Source organism: Taeniopygia guttata, chromosome 9 (genome assembly GCF_048771995.1).
Source record: "Taeniopygia guttata chromosome 9, bTaeGut7.mat, whole genome shotgun sequence".
NCBI classification, from domain to species: Eukaryota; Metazoa; Chordata; class Aves; order Passeriformes; family Estrildidae; genus Taeniopygia; species Taeniopygia guttata.
The window spans coordinates 11,226,954-11,242,120 of NC_133034.1; the positions used below are offsets into that span (position 1 = coordinate 11,226,954).

The 15,167-nt window shown below is 38.2% G+C and overlaps 1 protein-coding gene across 11 annotated transcripts in view; it reads right to left on the reverse strand.

The window, feature by feature from the left end:
• Positions 1–15,167, reverse strand: part of TRIP12 (thyroid hormone receptor interactor 12) — a 77,228-nt gene that overhangs the window by 55,774 nt on the left and 6,287 nt on the right. Inside the window, exon 1 of one of the 11 annotated variants that reach the window (XM_072933426.1) lies at positions 14,423–14,496. The exons of 8 other annotated variants lie outside the window; for them this stretch is intronic. The gene's annotated coding sequence lies outside the window, so the exon portion shown is untranslated. Of the gene's footprint in view, positions 1–12,157; positions 12,180–12,305; positions 12,388–14,422; positions 14,497–15,167 lie in introns of those variants that run through there. 2 more of the 11 variants (XM_030280064.4, XM_030280065.4) reach the window with 2 other exon arrangements.

Below are 15,167 nucleotides of genomic sequence, written 5' to 3' on the forward strand. Positions count from 1 at the left end.
TGTATTTTCAGTTCAGCAGCCTCTTGTCCCTTGTGGTTGTAGAAGTAGCTCATGGAAGAACTTTAGGGAGTGGGTACAATAACATACTGAAAATCTCCTAGAAAAAATTTCTGCAACATATCCTAAACCCTCATCATCCTCCCTTCTTCCAGACAGAACACTTCTATACACAAACAAGCAGAAAATACATTCTTCCATGAGCTGTAGGGTGCTGTAAGGCAGTCAGGTGTATGCATTTCATCTGCATTGATGCAAATCCCACGTTATTCAGCTGCATGAAACCACTGAACCTTAAGAAAATGACAAAACTTTCTTGTTTCAACATAGAAAGGCCAAGCTAAAACTTAATTTCCTTATCTTTTCCCAATTCTACCTTCTCCGCATGCATAAGCTGTCTTCACAATTCAGATGCCAGAGCGCACTAAGGGCTTCCTTGCTGCACTGCATCTAATGATGTAAAACTCACACAGTGGCTTTTATCAGAATAACTTCCTTTGATACAAAAACCACACAAAATCATATTGGATCACATATTAGGCTGGACTGTGTTCTCCAGTGCTAGAGAAGAACTAGAGAACTACACACACAGACACCCTAGAACAAATTCAGCACATACATAAAAATCTCCAGGATAAACAAGACTCTACAGCCTAACAATGCAACATTACCTGACTGCTAAAAAGACAGACAAGCAGGTACCAAGAAAGTTTCTTCTGGAAATAAGCATGTACAGTTGTAAGGAAATAGATTTCTACAACTCTGGCACAGAATTTCTGCAGACTTATACGGCTGTATCACTTTTGTCACCTCTCTAGGAAGACATTAATACAGAGTCAATGAGAGGACAAGCAGAGTTTAACAGCATTCAGAGGCAAACTCTTCTTCAAACCAGATGCGTTTTTGATGCAGTGTTCAAATAAGTACAAGAGTTAAGTCAGAATTATTAAAAAAAGCCTTGGCTGGAAAGAATCTCTTGAGATGGTATGGTCCAACCATCTGCTGAAAGTAGGACCCCAAATTACACTCGACAGCTCTCATTCTGAGAGGTGACAATTGCTAACCACATTGACAAAATTCACTGAGTCCTGAGCAAGAGGTAAATCACAAGAGCTACCCTGAACAAAGGGGAAAGGGAAACAAAAATATTACAAACTGAGGTATCAAAGCATCACCATACATAAAAGCATGCAAAGAAGACACTAACAGAGTATCAGAAACTTTAAAAATTCATGCCACAGATGTCATTTTAAGTAACCTGAGACTTCAGATTTGTGTAAGATGTACACTTACCCAAGGACACACTCTCCATCCCTTCCAAGTACAAGGCTTTGAGAGAAGAAGAGCTAACTATGGCCCAGGTCCTCATTGCCATCACACTGAGCTCAGAAAGCCCCCCTCCCCTTCAGTTCCTCAAAACCACAATCCAGTAACCTGGACTAAGACAAAGAAGTAAGAAAAATGGGCATGTAAGCTACAAACTTCAAAGGAGTCCAGTCTCTGAAGATATTACAGATTAGGACCAGTTCATATGCCCATTTTTACACTGAGTAACTTAGGGCAATATGTAAGCTCTTAGCCAGAGAATAATTTTCCAAGTTGCCAACAAAAAAGAGAAAAACTTCAGTAAAATATTCTTACTAGATTCATTTAAGGTGGAAGAATTCTTTTCAATTTAACTTCTCTGGAATCACTGGAGTGGTTTCAACATAAGGAAACAAATTAAAATAAATCAGTGAAGGTACAGGAGTTATTCCCTGTTCCACTGACTTTACAACAAACAGCCATCAGAAAATCAAGGCAAAATGCAGGTCTTACTACATTAGGAGGTCAGCTTTCCCTTTCCCAGACTTTCAAGAGATCAGCCCTTGCCTATACTTCTAGCCAAGCCAGTGGCAGCGCTGAAGGCCAACTTGACAGAACAGCAAAATGACTGGCTAAGAGCCTGAAAGGATGTAACCACCACATAGGTTTCCAGACTGCATTTACACATATATGTCTAACGACAGACAACTGTGAAGAGAAAGTCTCTGTATGAAAGAGGAAGGAAGAAGAGCAAAACGTCTATATTTGTAATCTCTTACTGCTAACTGGCAAATACTCATTATGTGCAACCAGAAGATTTACAAGTTCCCACAGGCAGTAAGAACACTGAAAACACCTCTGAAAAGATGCAGAGCACTACTTGCTCGAGGAATGCCCAGGCTGTCAGCATTATGTGATCCAAAAGGTCATCCATGCCATGACCCCAAGCAAGCAAAGCAGCACATTTACCTACTGACTTCCGGCTTAATGTCCTTCTGCAAGGACTGGAAGATATGAGAAGTTTTGGTTAAGAAAAGATCTAAATACATGTATCACATATTTCAGTGTTGATAAGAACAGTTCTGTGACAATGATTGAGTCGCAGAAGCTGAATAGTCTTCCCTGCTTCAAGCAGGTCAATTGAATTTGAAGTCAGAGTGCAAAGACCTTTCACTGAACCTGGTAAGGAAAAGAACACTAAAGACTTCTTCAGGGACCTGTAAGAAACGTAAAAACTTGATCCATTAAGATTACAGAGAACTGACAACCATCATTCCTTTAGAAATAAAGCAATGGATTGGCCTTTATGCCACAGCCTGAGCATCAGTAAGTCCTTCTGGGCTGTGGCAAAGGCAAACTGAAATAGCCAATGAGGCACTACTCAAAATCACTACTCAAGCTTGTACAGGATACAAGTGCAAGCTCAGGAATATCAGGCTCGGTTGTACAACTGGCGTTCCCAGCTCATGGTACACAGGAATCCTGAGCTTCGTTTCATTACTGAAGAAAAAAAAAATCACTGTATTTGTGCACAGAGAACATAAAATTAGGTCTAATTCTTAACTGAACCCCTGCAAAGTGGTTGAGAGGGCTACATAACATTAAGACCGTAAACACCTTCACTCCTATAGTCCTTTTTTTTTTTTTGCCCTCTGAAAAAACAGAATCTGCACTCTGAGGAGAAAAATTTAAAAAGTTGCATGGAACAAATATAATGGTCTCTTGAGGGCATCCCTCTTCAGTTCTGCCACATCACTCCTTTCTATCACTTATGTTCATCAAGGACTGAAATAATACAATTTGTGTCAGTCTTTGGACTACACTTTGGTTCCCAAAACAACACATACCTCAGTCAGATCCTTGATCCTCATCCAAAGGAGAAACTAGGGAAAATAGAAAGCATTTCATTTTTTTTTTTCTCTTGCTTCTCTGTAGTTTTACATTATGTATTGAAAATGCTGTCAATAGCTACTATTCCTTTTGTTTTTCAGTGCACGAGTAATAAATTATAAAAATAATCTCCTAGAACATTTACTCACTACTTGGTTCAAAGAATTAGCCCTTGTAAAAAAGTTAAAATATTAAAGTTATTCTTCTCCAAATAAATCAATTTTGATACTTTTCCATGTCACCATTCATAACATGTCCAAACTAGTTCCATGTAAGTTTTTCTCTACTGTATGATTTGACTTGAGTTTAACCAAGGAAGAGAATGGTCTCACTGTGGCAGAGAGCCAAGACTCAAAGCTTCAAGAAAATATTTTCATGTTTACAACACCTGTAGTTTCTCAGTCTAAATTCAATGTTCTGTATTATTTCGGCTTTTAAACCAGCTAAACATTAAGTTCTGTTTCATAATTCCACCAACTCTGCAGCAGTTAAGTTTTTTTTGCTACAGAGATATAAAGATTATAAAAAGCATAAGAATCCAGAAACTCCTGAGTCAATCTTTATCAAGAAATAGTCCGATCTGGATAGCTGCAAGCTAGCCAGAGACAGCTCAGCTTCAGAAGCAGCCTAGAGGTATTTAAGCCATGTCAGTAACAGGAAAGATTTGCTAGACCACACAGAGAACAGGCACGCACAAACACAGCAAATGTTTGCTGCAAAATACTGAATCACATTTCCTATCTTTATTGACAGATCTCTTTCCCTTTTAGCACAGCAATGGGAAACAAAGGAAAAGTGAGGAACAAATATGTCCAAAGTTTTCATCTTCTGTACACTTGTGTCACAGAGCAAAATTTTTCTGCCAAATCAGTCCTACAACAAGAACTTGACTTCACTTCTACAGGAGCTTTAAAATTACTGTTACATAGTGACGAAGTCGCCACTATGAGAGCCTCAGGATGCAATTCTGCTACCAGATGTTAACAGAAGCGTAGTTTCAACTTGTAATAACAATGAAAACAATAGTTCTTTTCCTTTTTAAAATCAAACAAAAGCAGCTCTCTCCAACAGAAAATAACAAATTTTCCAACAGCCGAATTCTGACCAAAACCATGCTGTTTGCACATAAAGTGAACTGATATGAATTCTTCGTTTCTTGCAGACTTTTAACTAAAAAACATCATAAACAGAAGTAAAATATTACCTGATCTTCATTTTAAGACTCTCTAGAAACCCTTGTATAGTTGTCACTATCAGAACAGTGGTTTAAGCTTTCACTAACAGTGTAACAAAAAAACATTTAAAAAAACCCAAAACAAACACAAAACTACATTGTCTGGCAAGAATGAAGAAGGCTCTACTCTGAAGACAGGAATTCACTTGAATGAGGAGCTTTATCCTCTGTGAGACAACATGAATCAAAGCACAGGATCCTTCAGGAAGTACAGGTCAGTGACACTGCCAGAAAAGAAGGCAAACTAGAAGCAGGTGGTCAAGCCAAGACCAAGTAAAAGAGGTGTGGCAAAGTTGGGAAAAGAGGCATTTATTACCAGAGGGAAAAAAAATTAAAAAATTAGCTGAGTGATTTATACAAATTTCAGTTTAACAGCTTATTTCAGTACTTTCTTGCAAGTGAACCAAGAAGTACTCAAAACCATCACCACCCAATACTTAATGCCCAGCTGCCTTTGAGCTGCATTTACTTACAACACCGAATCTGAATGCAGTACCTACTGCTCAAACACCAAGCCTCTTCTTTGTTCTAAAGCCATAGACCAGATGGTGCCTTATTTGCAGTTTGCCATTCACCTGTATCTGGCACACACAGCCCTTAAGCAAAACCAAGTGCAACAGCACAAGACAAATACTGATATGGTGCACAGCCATGTCCTACCTGCAGAGCCTGTTAGACAATACGTGCCCCAAATTGCAGCATGGAAGGTTTTCTGAGACCTGCCAAATTCCTAATCAACTTTTGCCAAGCTGTCTTAAATTACTGAGACCTAATGAGCTCAGCAACTAGTAAAACATGGTTTGGTCACCCAAAGTTTAAATTAACACAAGATGATCTCTGCAATCTCCTAGACAACTAGAAGGGTACAGGCAAAAACAAAAGCAACAAACCCACCTCCCCACCCTCCCCCCCCAAAAAAACTCAAACAAAAAAAAAACCACCAAAATAAAACCCAACAACAACAAAAACCCAAGAACTTTAATCAGCCACTACACTGAAGAAATTCAGTGACTAGATGTCACAGAAGTTACTGCTGGAAAAAGAAACACAAAAACCATTTGACTTGTAGATGTGAATTAAAAAAGTAACATGAGCTCAAGACCACAGGTCTAAGGGTACTATAAAAACAAGGTAAAGAAGCAGAAGACTGGATCTTCATTTTGGTAATTAATTTTGGAGATCTTAATTTTCTTCATTTTCAGCTCTAAACCAGTCTACAAAAATGATCAGTAATATAAGCATGCCTTAAAGAGGAAACTACACAGCTAAAAACAAAAATTTCAAAAAACAACTTATGCTTCCAAGGCCAGATAGAAGGCATTCACCTGTTTTCTACTCACCTAGAGTGGGTCCCCAGATTTTTGCATCTTCAAAATATAATTTAGACAAGTTTGGGACAAATCAGGAGGATTTCAGGAGTTTTTGTGTTGTTTTTCTAATCACTGACGTCTATCACTGATTCAGAAGCCTGTTGAGGCTTCCGTTCCCATACTGGCTCAAGCAGGTTATGTTGTTCTCCTGAACAGAGACTTCACCCAAATGCTACACAGAAAAGGTAATAGGCCTAAGGCATAGCAAGAGCCCTACACCACATGACACAATCTGGGAAATGGTTTAATTGCAGTCATTGAGGAAGAAATCCAATTAAAACAGGTTAAGTTTCCGGCTTCCCCAGCACTGGATCTGCATATGGATCTTTTGCTATCACAAGAACACTGTAAAAACAAACAAAGGGATTAAAACACATTTAAGTTTTCTAAACTGGGCAGTGCTCAAAACCAGCAGCATCTTAGAATTTTGTGCCAGTGACGTATTCTCTCAACCACTAAAAAATTTATACATTTACATTATATCTTAGAGTAATGTAATTAGGAGCAAGCTCCAATACACATACCAAATTACTGACACAGGCACAATTAAAGACATTTACCTGGTATGAAATCATGAACCAAACTGCCTAACAAATATCTGTATAAACAGAAGTTCTGTGTAAAGCTGAGCAAAATGAAGCCACAACCCAAGAAACACCTGTTAAACACTAAAGATTACACTGTCTTTAAACTGATCCTATGAAATGCAAGATCATGACTTTAAAGTGCTCAGAGCTATTCTTTCATGTTAAATACAGGGAACAATATATAATATAGGTCCCACAATTGTATTTAAGGAAGGTTCAGATTTTATCGTCATGGAAAAAGTTGTCAGAAGCCAGAGTTTTATGAATGAATTAAACAACTTTATGGCATGCTTTTCTGACAAGCGTCTACTCCACTTTGCACATTTACACCTTCTCAGTGCTCCACAAATAAAACAAGAGAATGTTGTGGGAATGAGTGCTGTGCATGATGCTGACCTCGAACAAAACTAAATATTAGAGTTCTCTGAAGTGCTTTTTAGCAAGTTGCTAGATTTATTCTAAGCTAGACAAGAACTCAACATCATTGAATACACACCAAGAAAGTCTGCTACAAATTCATCTCCTTCTTCCCTTATGTGCAAGTACCACTAGGACATTTTTCTGCTTTACCTCACCAATGATTTTTACTTCATCTTTCCCAGGCTACCCACACACTTTCCTTGAACAAGAACAACTATGTTACAACTACGTATCTATGTCCATATGTTACAGCTCACAAGACTAACAAGTTAACACTAATGAGGTATGTTTTCTAGGGTCCTAGCATGGCCAGGTTTGTCAAAGTCTGAATTTCTTGTCAATAGTCAACCACATCAGGGCTGGAAGAAAGGCTCCTTACTTTCTGACAACAAAATGTTCCAATAGGTACTGCCCAAATCTGTTCAAGGCTTTTTGTTGCCTTCCAGCTAAACTGCTGCTCTCTGATGAATACAGAACACATTACAGAAGAACACAATCTCTTCACCACCCTGAGACACTCATAATAGAACAAGCAGAGCTATAAGATTCTGTAGCTTGATCAAAATGATTATTTAAGAAGATAGTACAATAGCTGGTTTGATAAGCCTTAGCTCTTGCAATTTGCTCTGTGACCCAATCAGAATACTCAAAGAATTGTCTCCTATGCTGGTGACCTTTCATCCAACACTAATGATTAACTATGCTTTATGAGCAAACCTACAACCTACTGCCCTGCAAAACAACACATTACTTTTGGCCTTGTCTAGGACCAAAAAAGAATACAGCGGGGAAGAGAGGGAAGGTAGACAGTATTTCTCCTAAGTGCTTTGTGTATGCATCAATGATATAAGCAAAGCAATGCCTCTATCTTGCTACACTCCTAAAATACATTTTTGCAAACATGAAAATAACCCCATACTGGCAATATGACACTGAATTGGAAGCAAAGTTCACTCAACTCCCATGTAAGATCTCTTGTCTTTCTGATTTGTTTTCGTGGTTTGGGTTCTTTTTTCTTTAAAGAATACCCATGAGACACTCCAGAACTACTCCACATCATCCTATTTACTCTCATCCTCTTATAAGCCATTTAATAAAATGCACTAGTAAGGAAGACAAATAAAAGGGTATTTAACTGGAGAGGGCAGCTTTATCATGTTGCAAGATAAAATAACTCTTTACAACACAAAAGTAAAAAACAGGGAATGGAGTGGCTTCAGGGAAAGCTAAAAGAAAGAATATGAAGTAGACAGGCTTGTAAAGAAAGACAGAAAATACCTGGAAGTGAGCCAGTTTCTTTCTTCTCCTCTGCACAGCAGAAGAGCAAGGCCACTTTCTTCCCTTCCCTCTGCACAGTATCCTACATATCATAGTTAAAATGTACGTATTTCCTAAAGGCTACAGCTTCTTTTACTCTTCAATCTGTTTTGCAAACCAAAGACACTTGGGAGCATGTACATTCCCATCCCTTATATGATTAATGAGCAAAAAAGCATTCTAGTAATCCCAGTATCTTTAACACCTCAATTTCCCAATGTCATGTCTTGGAAATACATCTTTTCTCCCATCAACTACTGGGATGAGGTGCTAAGGAGAGCACCTCAACCCCTATTAGATACCAAAGACGCCAAATTATTGCACTGACTTTGGGTCTTTATGCTATGCTTTTCAAAATTTATCTGTACATTTACTTTATATTCAAAGGCTCCCTTGACAGACCAGTTTTGGGACACAGACATCATGCACTGCTATTTAAAAACAGCCTGATCAGTCCAACACAAACTTCTTCCACATAATTGAAAGCTGATGAAAACACAGCTCTCCAAACATGCAGTTCTCTATGAAAAACTAATTGAAACTATTTCCTATTAAATGCCTATTTTGGTAGAAAGTGGAGGATATAAAGCATCTAACATGGAATTTTCAAAACAGAATTCGGGAGTTGTTTTTTCTTATATCAAGGGCAGAATACGCCACTAACATATTACTAACATGCAATATGCCACTAACATATTATTAACACCTACTTTTTTTGGGGTTTTTTTTTTAAACTCCATTTATTCTAAGCTTAGTGGTGATTACACTTCCTTATACTCTTCATACAATATTTAACTCACTACTGGAGTTACAGCACAGACTAAGGAGAGAAAACAAACAGGCCACACTTGAGGGCATTAGAGCCATGAGTTTGCACTCTGCAGCTGCTCAGCTGAGCTCCATTGTATCTCCCAAGGAATATCAAGTACTGATGGAAGCTAAAAATCCCAACAATTCTTGGGAGACATCCTAGTAAGTAATGCCACCTAGATAAAATAGGAAGGCAAATTAGTTGCTCTAAACCAAACCTACATGGAAGTCTTGGGTACTATACAGAAGGTAGTTTCTAACTATTACATGTATTTATCCAAAGTTCACCACACCTCAGAGGCTACAGGGATAGAGTACAATCATAAGCTTCACTATTATGCCAGTGCTGACCATTTTCATGTTAAAATTTATCACATGAAACTTAGGGAGTTGGTCAAAAATATAGATTGCATCTGTACAAGATGACATAGACAATTTAAAATCTAACATTTTAATCACCAACTGTCACAAGTTAAACTTTTCAAATTCTGATGAAGCCACTTGAAATTACATCAGCTTATCCTCCACTCTCCCACCACAAACACTACTCCAGTCTATTCAAGTACAAAGAACAAAACAGTTTAAATGATAGCCAGTCGCAAGTTTGTATTTTCAAGTTATTCCCACTTCAAAGCTGGGCCACCAACCTTCCCAACAATAGAGCAAACACACCCCAAGAGTAAATGCATTTCTAGTTTGTTGTCATAACCTGGAATACTATTAAGTAGTAACAAACTACGTTGCTTTTGGATGCATCGAAGCTAAACTTAGACATTTAAATCACTATATTCTGCCATAGGTTGAGCTGCTGCTTCTAGCTGCCACAGGTCTGGGCCTGCATTAGTCACATCCTGCATTTGATGTCAACAGTAGCACAACTCCTTCTGAAGCAGGCTTTTTAACCAGGTAGATCATATACATAAAGCAAGGATAAGGGTTCACAAGCCCCAATTCAGCTATGTCTCAGAAGGCTAGGTGAAAATTTGAGGAAATATAGTAGCTTGCATCTCCTCTACTTGTCACACTCCATCTCTGAGCACCATTCCTAAATTCATAGGCACAAAACTGAGTTCTTGAATTCCTTGACTCAGTTGTTCAAAGCTTAGGTATGGCAGGTTGACATCTTTAGAATGCCTGATATATGACAGGTATATGGCAGGTTAACATCTTTAAAATGCCTAAGAACTATCTCTCCTGGTATAGCTGTAACATTTATGACAACACAGCTAGAATCAGTGGTATGAAAACTGAACACCTGTACATAGTTTTGCACTTTTTCTCCTCCTTAAATTAGCCTTTAACAGACAACCAGGTATTTTACACAGAAATCCGGTATTTAAAGTCCTCCAGCCTAAAGTGATACAAAAAATACAGTAAGGAAGAATTATCTCTTTTCTTTAAAAAACAACTTACTATTTAAAGAGATACCCTTAGTGCTGACTGTATTTCCAGGAATAGGCCTTCTCCTTTCCTGAGAGACAAAGTCTATTTTTTTCAAATACTTTTCACAGGACAGTCTGCCTTCTTTCCCTGTGTCAGTTGTGCCACAACATTGTATTTGTTTACCCTATATACTTATGTAGATAGACATTCTCACTGAACCAAAGTTTCAAAGTTTACCAAAACGTACTTTCTGATGAGGACTACAGCTTCCACCCAGTGGGCTTCCAAGCTGCATTACACCAAACACACTTAAAGAATATTTTACCATTCAAATGTAGCTGGACTTAAAATACTCACAGATACTCTGAATGCACAGTCAAAGGCCCAAGGTTTTAAAAAACAACTGGAAAATAGCATCTCTGTAAGCTGTGGATGATTAAACATTTTTTACACTTGAAGGCAGGCAATAATGTTCAACTTGTAATGGTATTAAATCCTGAAATCATACTTCAGTAATGACAGGACATGAACAGACTCCAGAAGCAAAAGATTTTGGTTTTTGACAGCAGAACTCTGGGCACTTGTTACTATTTCCTGGCTCACAGAACAGAGGTCATTCATATTTTATTCCTGTTTTGTTAAACCCAAGACTGTTTAAATTGCTGTTAAATAGCATCCAAACTGATTGCATCATTGCACAAATTTAACAGAAAGTGTTTAAAATGATGGAAGACTATTACCCATAGAAGAAAACTACGAACTAAGATGAAAGCTTTGTTATTACAGCCTTGCTTATTTCCAAATAGCTACACAGGTGATATGGTTATCTAAACACAGAGCTCTTCCCTTAAAACTCCCCTTTTTCCAAAATTATCAGAACTTGCAAGTCCCATTTTCCTTCCTCTGTCCCTCTCTCAAAATAGTAAGGATATATCAAAATGTGGAACAGTAAATTATTCTAAGAGACACTTGCAATGCTATGAAGTACAATATTACCACTCAATATGGAGCTGCTGTACTTCAGTACTGAACCCAAAAAGCTTTTTCTGTAAGTCAAACCCTGTCAGCATGTTCCAGTTCCTCCCAGAGTGATGCTGGACGGGAAGGGGAGAGGAGGTGTGAAAGAGGAATTAATGCTTAGGTGTATGCACCACTACTGAGTAACTGAGAATTCTCAGTGCTTTTGTAAAAACAGTGTTTATCTGAAATACTCTAGCCCATCACAGTGGGCCTTCCAGCTGAAAACCAGCTGGAAACCAGAAGGGTGATCTTAAAGAAGTTAACTAATAAAACCTGTATTATTTAGCCTGGCAACAAGGTTGTAAATCCTTTCAGTAAGTGCTAAGATTAAAACATCAACAGAAGAAAATAAAGACAGGATAGTATTGATATCGTTAGCAGGCAAACAGTTAAGAGAAACTTTCAGGCTGGAAATTAGATGATCCTAAATTTTGAGACATGGCATGCTGAAAGAATATCCCAGGAGGACTGAAGAATTAAAAAGGCAAGTATGAGGTTTATTACTAAGCCTACTCCCAGAGAGAGTCTTCATTGTCCTTACAGACAACTAACAAGTTCTGTTGTCCTGCTATGCCCACCAGAGAGAGGAAGATGCTCATGCTGCTCAGGTACAAGAATCTCTTTCAAGGCTCAGCTCCCACAAAAAGCGAGTCCCTCCCTTTGGATCTTTTGGCTAAGGAAGTAACTAGAACATCATTCCTGCTATTCTAACTATCCTCTTTCTTAGAGGGTGTAAGAAGTCAGAGAAGACACTGCAAAGAAGCCAACACGTCTATTATCTACAATTTGAGAAGCTTTTCCTGTCCTTGTCCCATGGTACCTACCACTGAAGCTCTTTTATGACTGAAGAGAGAAAACTTGTCCCCACACCTTCTCCTGGGAAAGAGGAGGAAGGCAGAAGACAGCCCTCCACAAAGCAAGTTATTGCAGTAAGCAGCAAGTTCTAAGATTTAAAAATAAAAAACCACAAACCATATACCACACTTTTGGGTAGGGTTAGTCTGTGCAGAGGTTGTTTATCCAGCTTGATCCTTCTATTGCTGTGTCACTCTGTGCCCATATGTTCATGTTTGATATCTGCCACATTGAAGGGGGGGGGGAAGGGGGAGGAGGAAACTTGCCAAAGTTAATATATTCCAAAACCCAAACCAGTTATTCCATTTGTGGAAAGAGTTACATGTAGTACTAGTAGAAAAAAAAAAAAAAAAAATCCATAGGAGTTCTATGAAAGTGCAACAGAGAAATTTTGTAACTGAGTTGCTAACATTCAACTCAACCAATGTTTCAGAGTGTGTTACACAACAGAGAAAGTCAAAATACTAATTGAACTCTGCTGTTAGATCAATTAGCTCTATCACCTGCTGTCTGGTTTTGATTTGCCATCTTACAGAGCTGACTTTCCAAGCAGCCTGACATAATCTTGGAGAAGGAAATCAGTATTGCAAATCTGTGAGACTAAGGAAGCAACCATTTCTTAGCTGAAGGGGAACAGCTTTTAAATTAAAGCACACTATACAATTTGGTAATGCAGAGCAATCTACATTGCTTACTTCTGATAAAAGCTTTTAAGATGCTCCAACACCACTAAAATAGGATAAAAATTATTTCAATTAAAATTAGTTAATTAAAATAATAGTACAAATGAGTCTTAATAGAGTTTCCAGTAACTGCAAGGTAGATGTGAAACCAACAACAAACAGATGCCACAAACAGAAGCAATACTAGTTTAACACCGGCAGACTGCTGAGAACAGGTCGAGGGAGTTGAGTGTTCCTCATAACACTACAGGTACCACCAGCAAGAATCACAGTTTGCATTCAAGTGTCAGATCTCAATCTGATATAAGCCCAAGATTTCATCTGAATAAAACAAATGAATGAAGAAGTTTTGAAAAACAGATGATACAACTGTTTATCTATTGTTACTTAATAGGAATCTACTTTATTTAAACTACAAGAACAGTTTTAACAGCTTTTGGCTAAGTCTGTGACAGAGGAAAAGCTCACAGGGAGTATACTTTACTCCAGGCAACCTATGGAAGCCAGGAAGCATAGCAACAAGTATGGTCACTGCATTTTATTTTGGAAGTGATAGATTGGGATTACTTGGCCTGTCACTTCAGTGGAGTCTCACAGGCAACTTTACATTTAGTTAAAGTGTATTCCCAAAAAATTAACTCATCACTACATTTCTATTTACCCCCAGTTTTTAATTATAAAATTCTCAAGTTCTAGCTCACTTGAGTGCTTCTGCATAAAGCACAATAAAGTTGGAATTTTCAGCGCACATTCTGTTCCAACTCTGGTTTGATTTGGATAATATGTCAAGAACCTCTAAGCTATTAAAAAAAATATGCCCATAGTACTCAAATATGTCAACATTAACAGAAGGCATTAAAGTGGTACCATTCCTTCACATCATAAATTTCACAAAATTCATCTTTCCTCTTCACAGCTAACCTGAGAGAGCTCACCTTCTACCCACTTAATCAAGCATTTAAATGTGCAGACTGAGGTGTGCAATGGCATTTCCCTTAACATGCTTCTTCCAATTCCAGTTACAAAGTGCTGGTGAAAGTTCTGAGGGGCTGTCAAGAGTCAGGTATCCAGCATGCCTATGGTCATTTGCAAGTCCACAAATATACAGCAGACCTATACCAACTTAAGAGATGCCATAGGAAATATGCGTTTATCAAATTTCCTCTTACTTTTGACAAATGAATGTTATCTGTTCTTCTGACAAGCCTCTTGTAACTGAGTAAGGGAGCAAAACTAACTTCTTTAATCCACAGGCTTATAGTATAATTCAAGTCTTAATGTTTATTACCAGTCTTTTATTGTAGACTATTATCTGCCAAATACAACAGGCAGAATATTACCAGAGTAAGATATGGCAGAATCCATTGTCATCTTATAAACTTGAAAAGCACCGTAGAACAGACTGCAGTAGATCTTTAAAGTACAAGCTGTAACACTTGAAATTGTGAGTTGAAGTTTGCTGAAGTTATGCAGATTCCATCCCTTTCATTAAATGAGATTCAGATGAAGTTGTGTTTTCTCCAGCTGCTTAAAGATCTCATAAGTACCTACCTAGCAATGTAGCTGCTTCTCAGGTGCTGTTCACTCAGGTTTATTGACACAGCTTATGACTGTCTGCTGTCCTTGTTCAGCTGAGCGATTTCCTACCTTCCCCTCACCCCTGTACAATGGGTGAGTTCATCAAGCCATCACACCTGAAACAACTGCAAAGCTCAAGACAAGTGAAATTACAGTTTGCAGTCAGTAAGTTGATTATAAATAAAGTGTATCCCCAAAATAAAGAGGAAGAAAACACTCACTCTCTAAGGAAGGCAGAATTCCAAGCTTAAATTCAGCATACAGCTTATTAATATGCACCCTCAGTTACTTCCTTCATTTGTCCTCTTTAAATGCACAGCCGCATCTCACCTGTGATCAGAAGATTCAGTTACACTGCATACACCTTCCAGGACAGGACACTCCCTACACTGAATAAGCTAATTACATAAGGGATTTGACATTAGAAGACACAGAACATTATTAACTTGGATAAGATGCCATCCTCTAGCCCTGACATTAATCACATCTTGCAATATTACCTTGTCCAAAAACACCCATCTACCACACATATTCCACAAAGGCATATATAATGTAAAGAGAGCTTCTCCTCACTAACTGCAGGAGTTAAAGTAAGCAACTAATCATTACACCAGTATCAAGGACATGTAATTCAAGTCCCTTAATGAGTGGGTGGGATGCAGGTGTGTGTTTTTCCTTTTCTTTAGGGCTGGAGGGAAGGGGGAGGAGGGCAGGCATG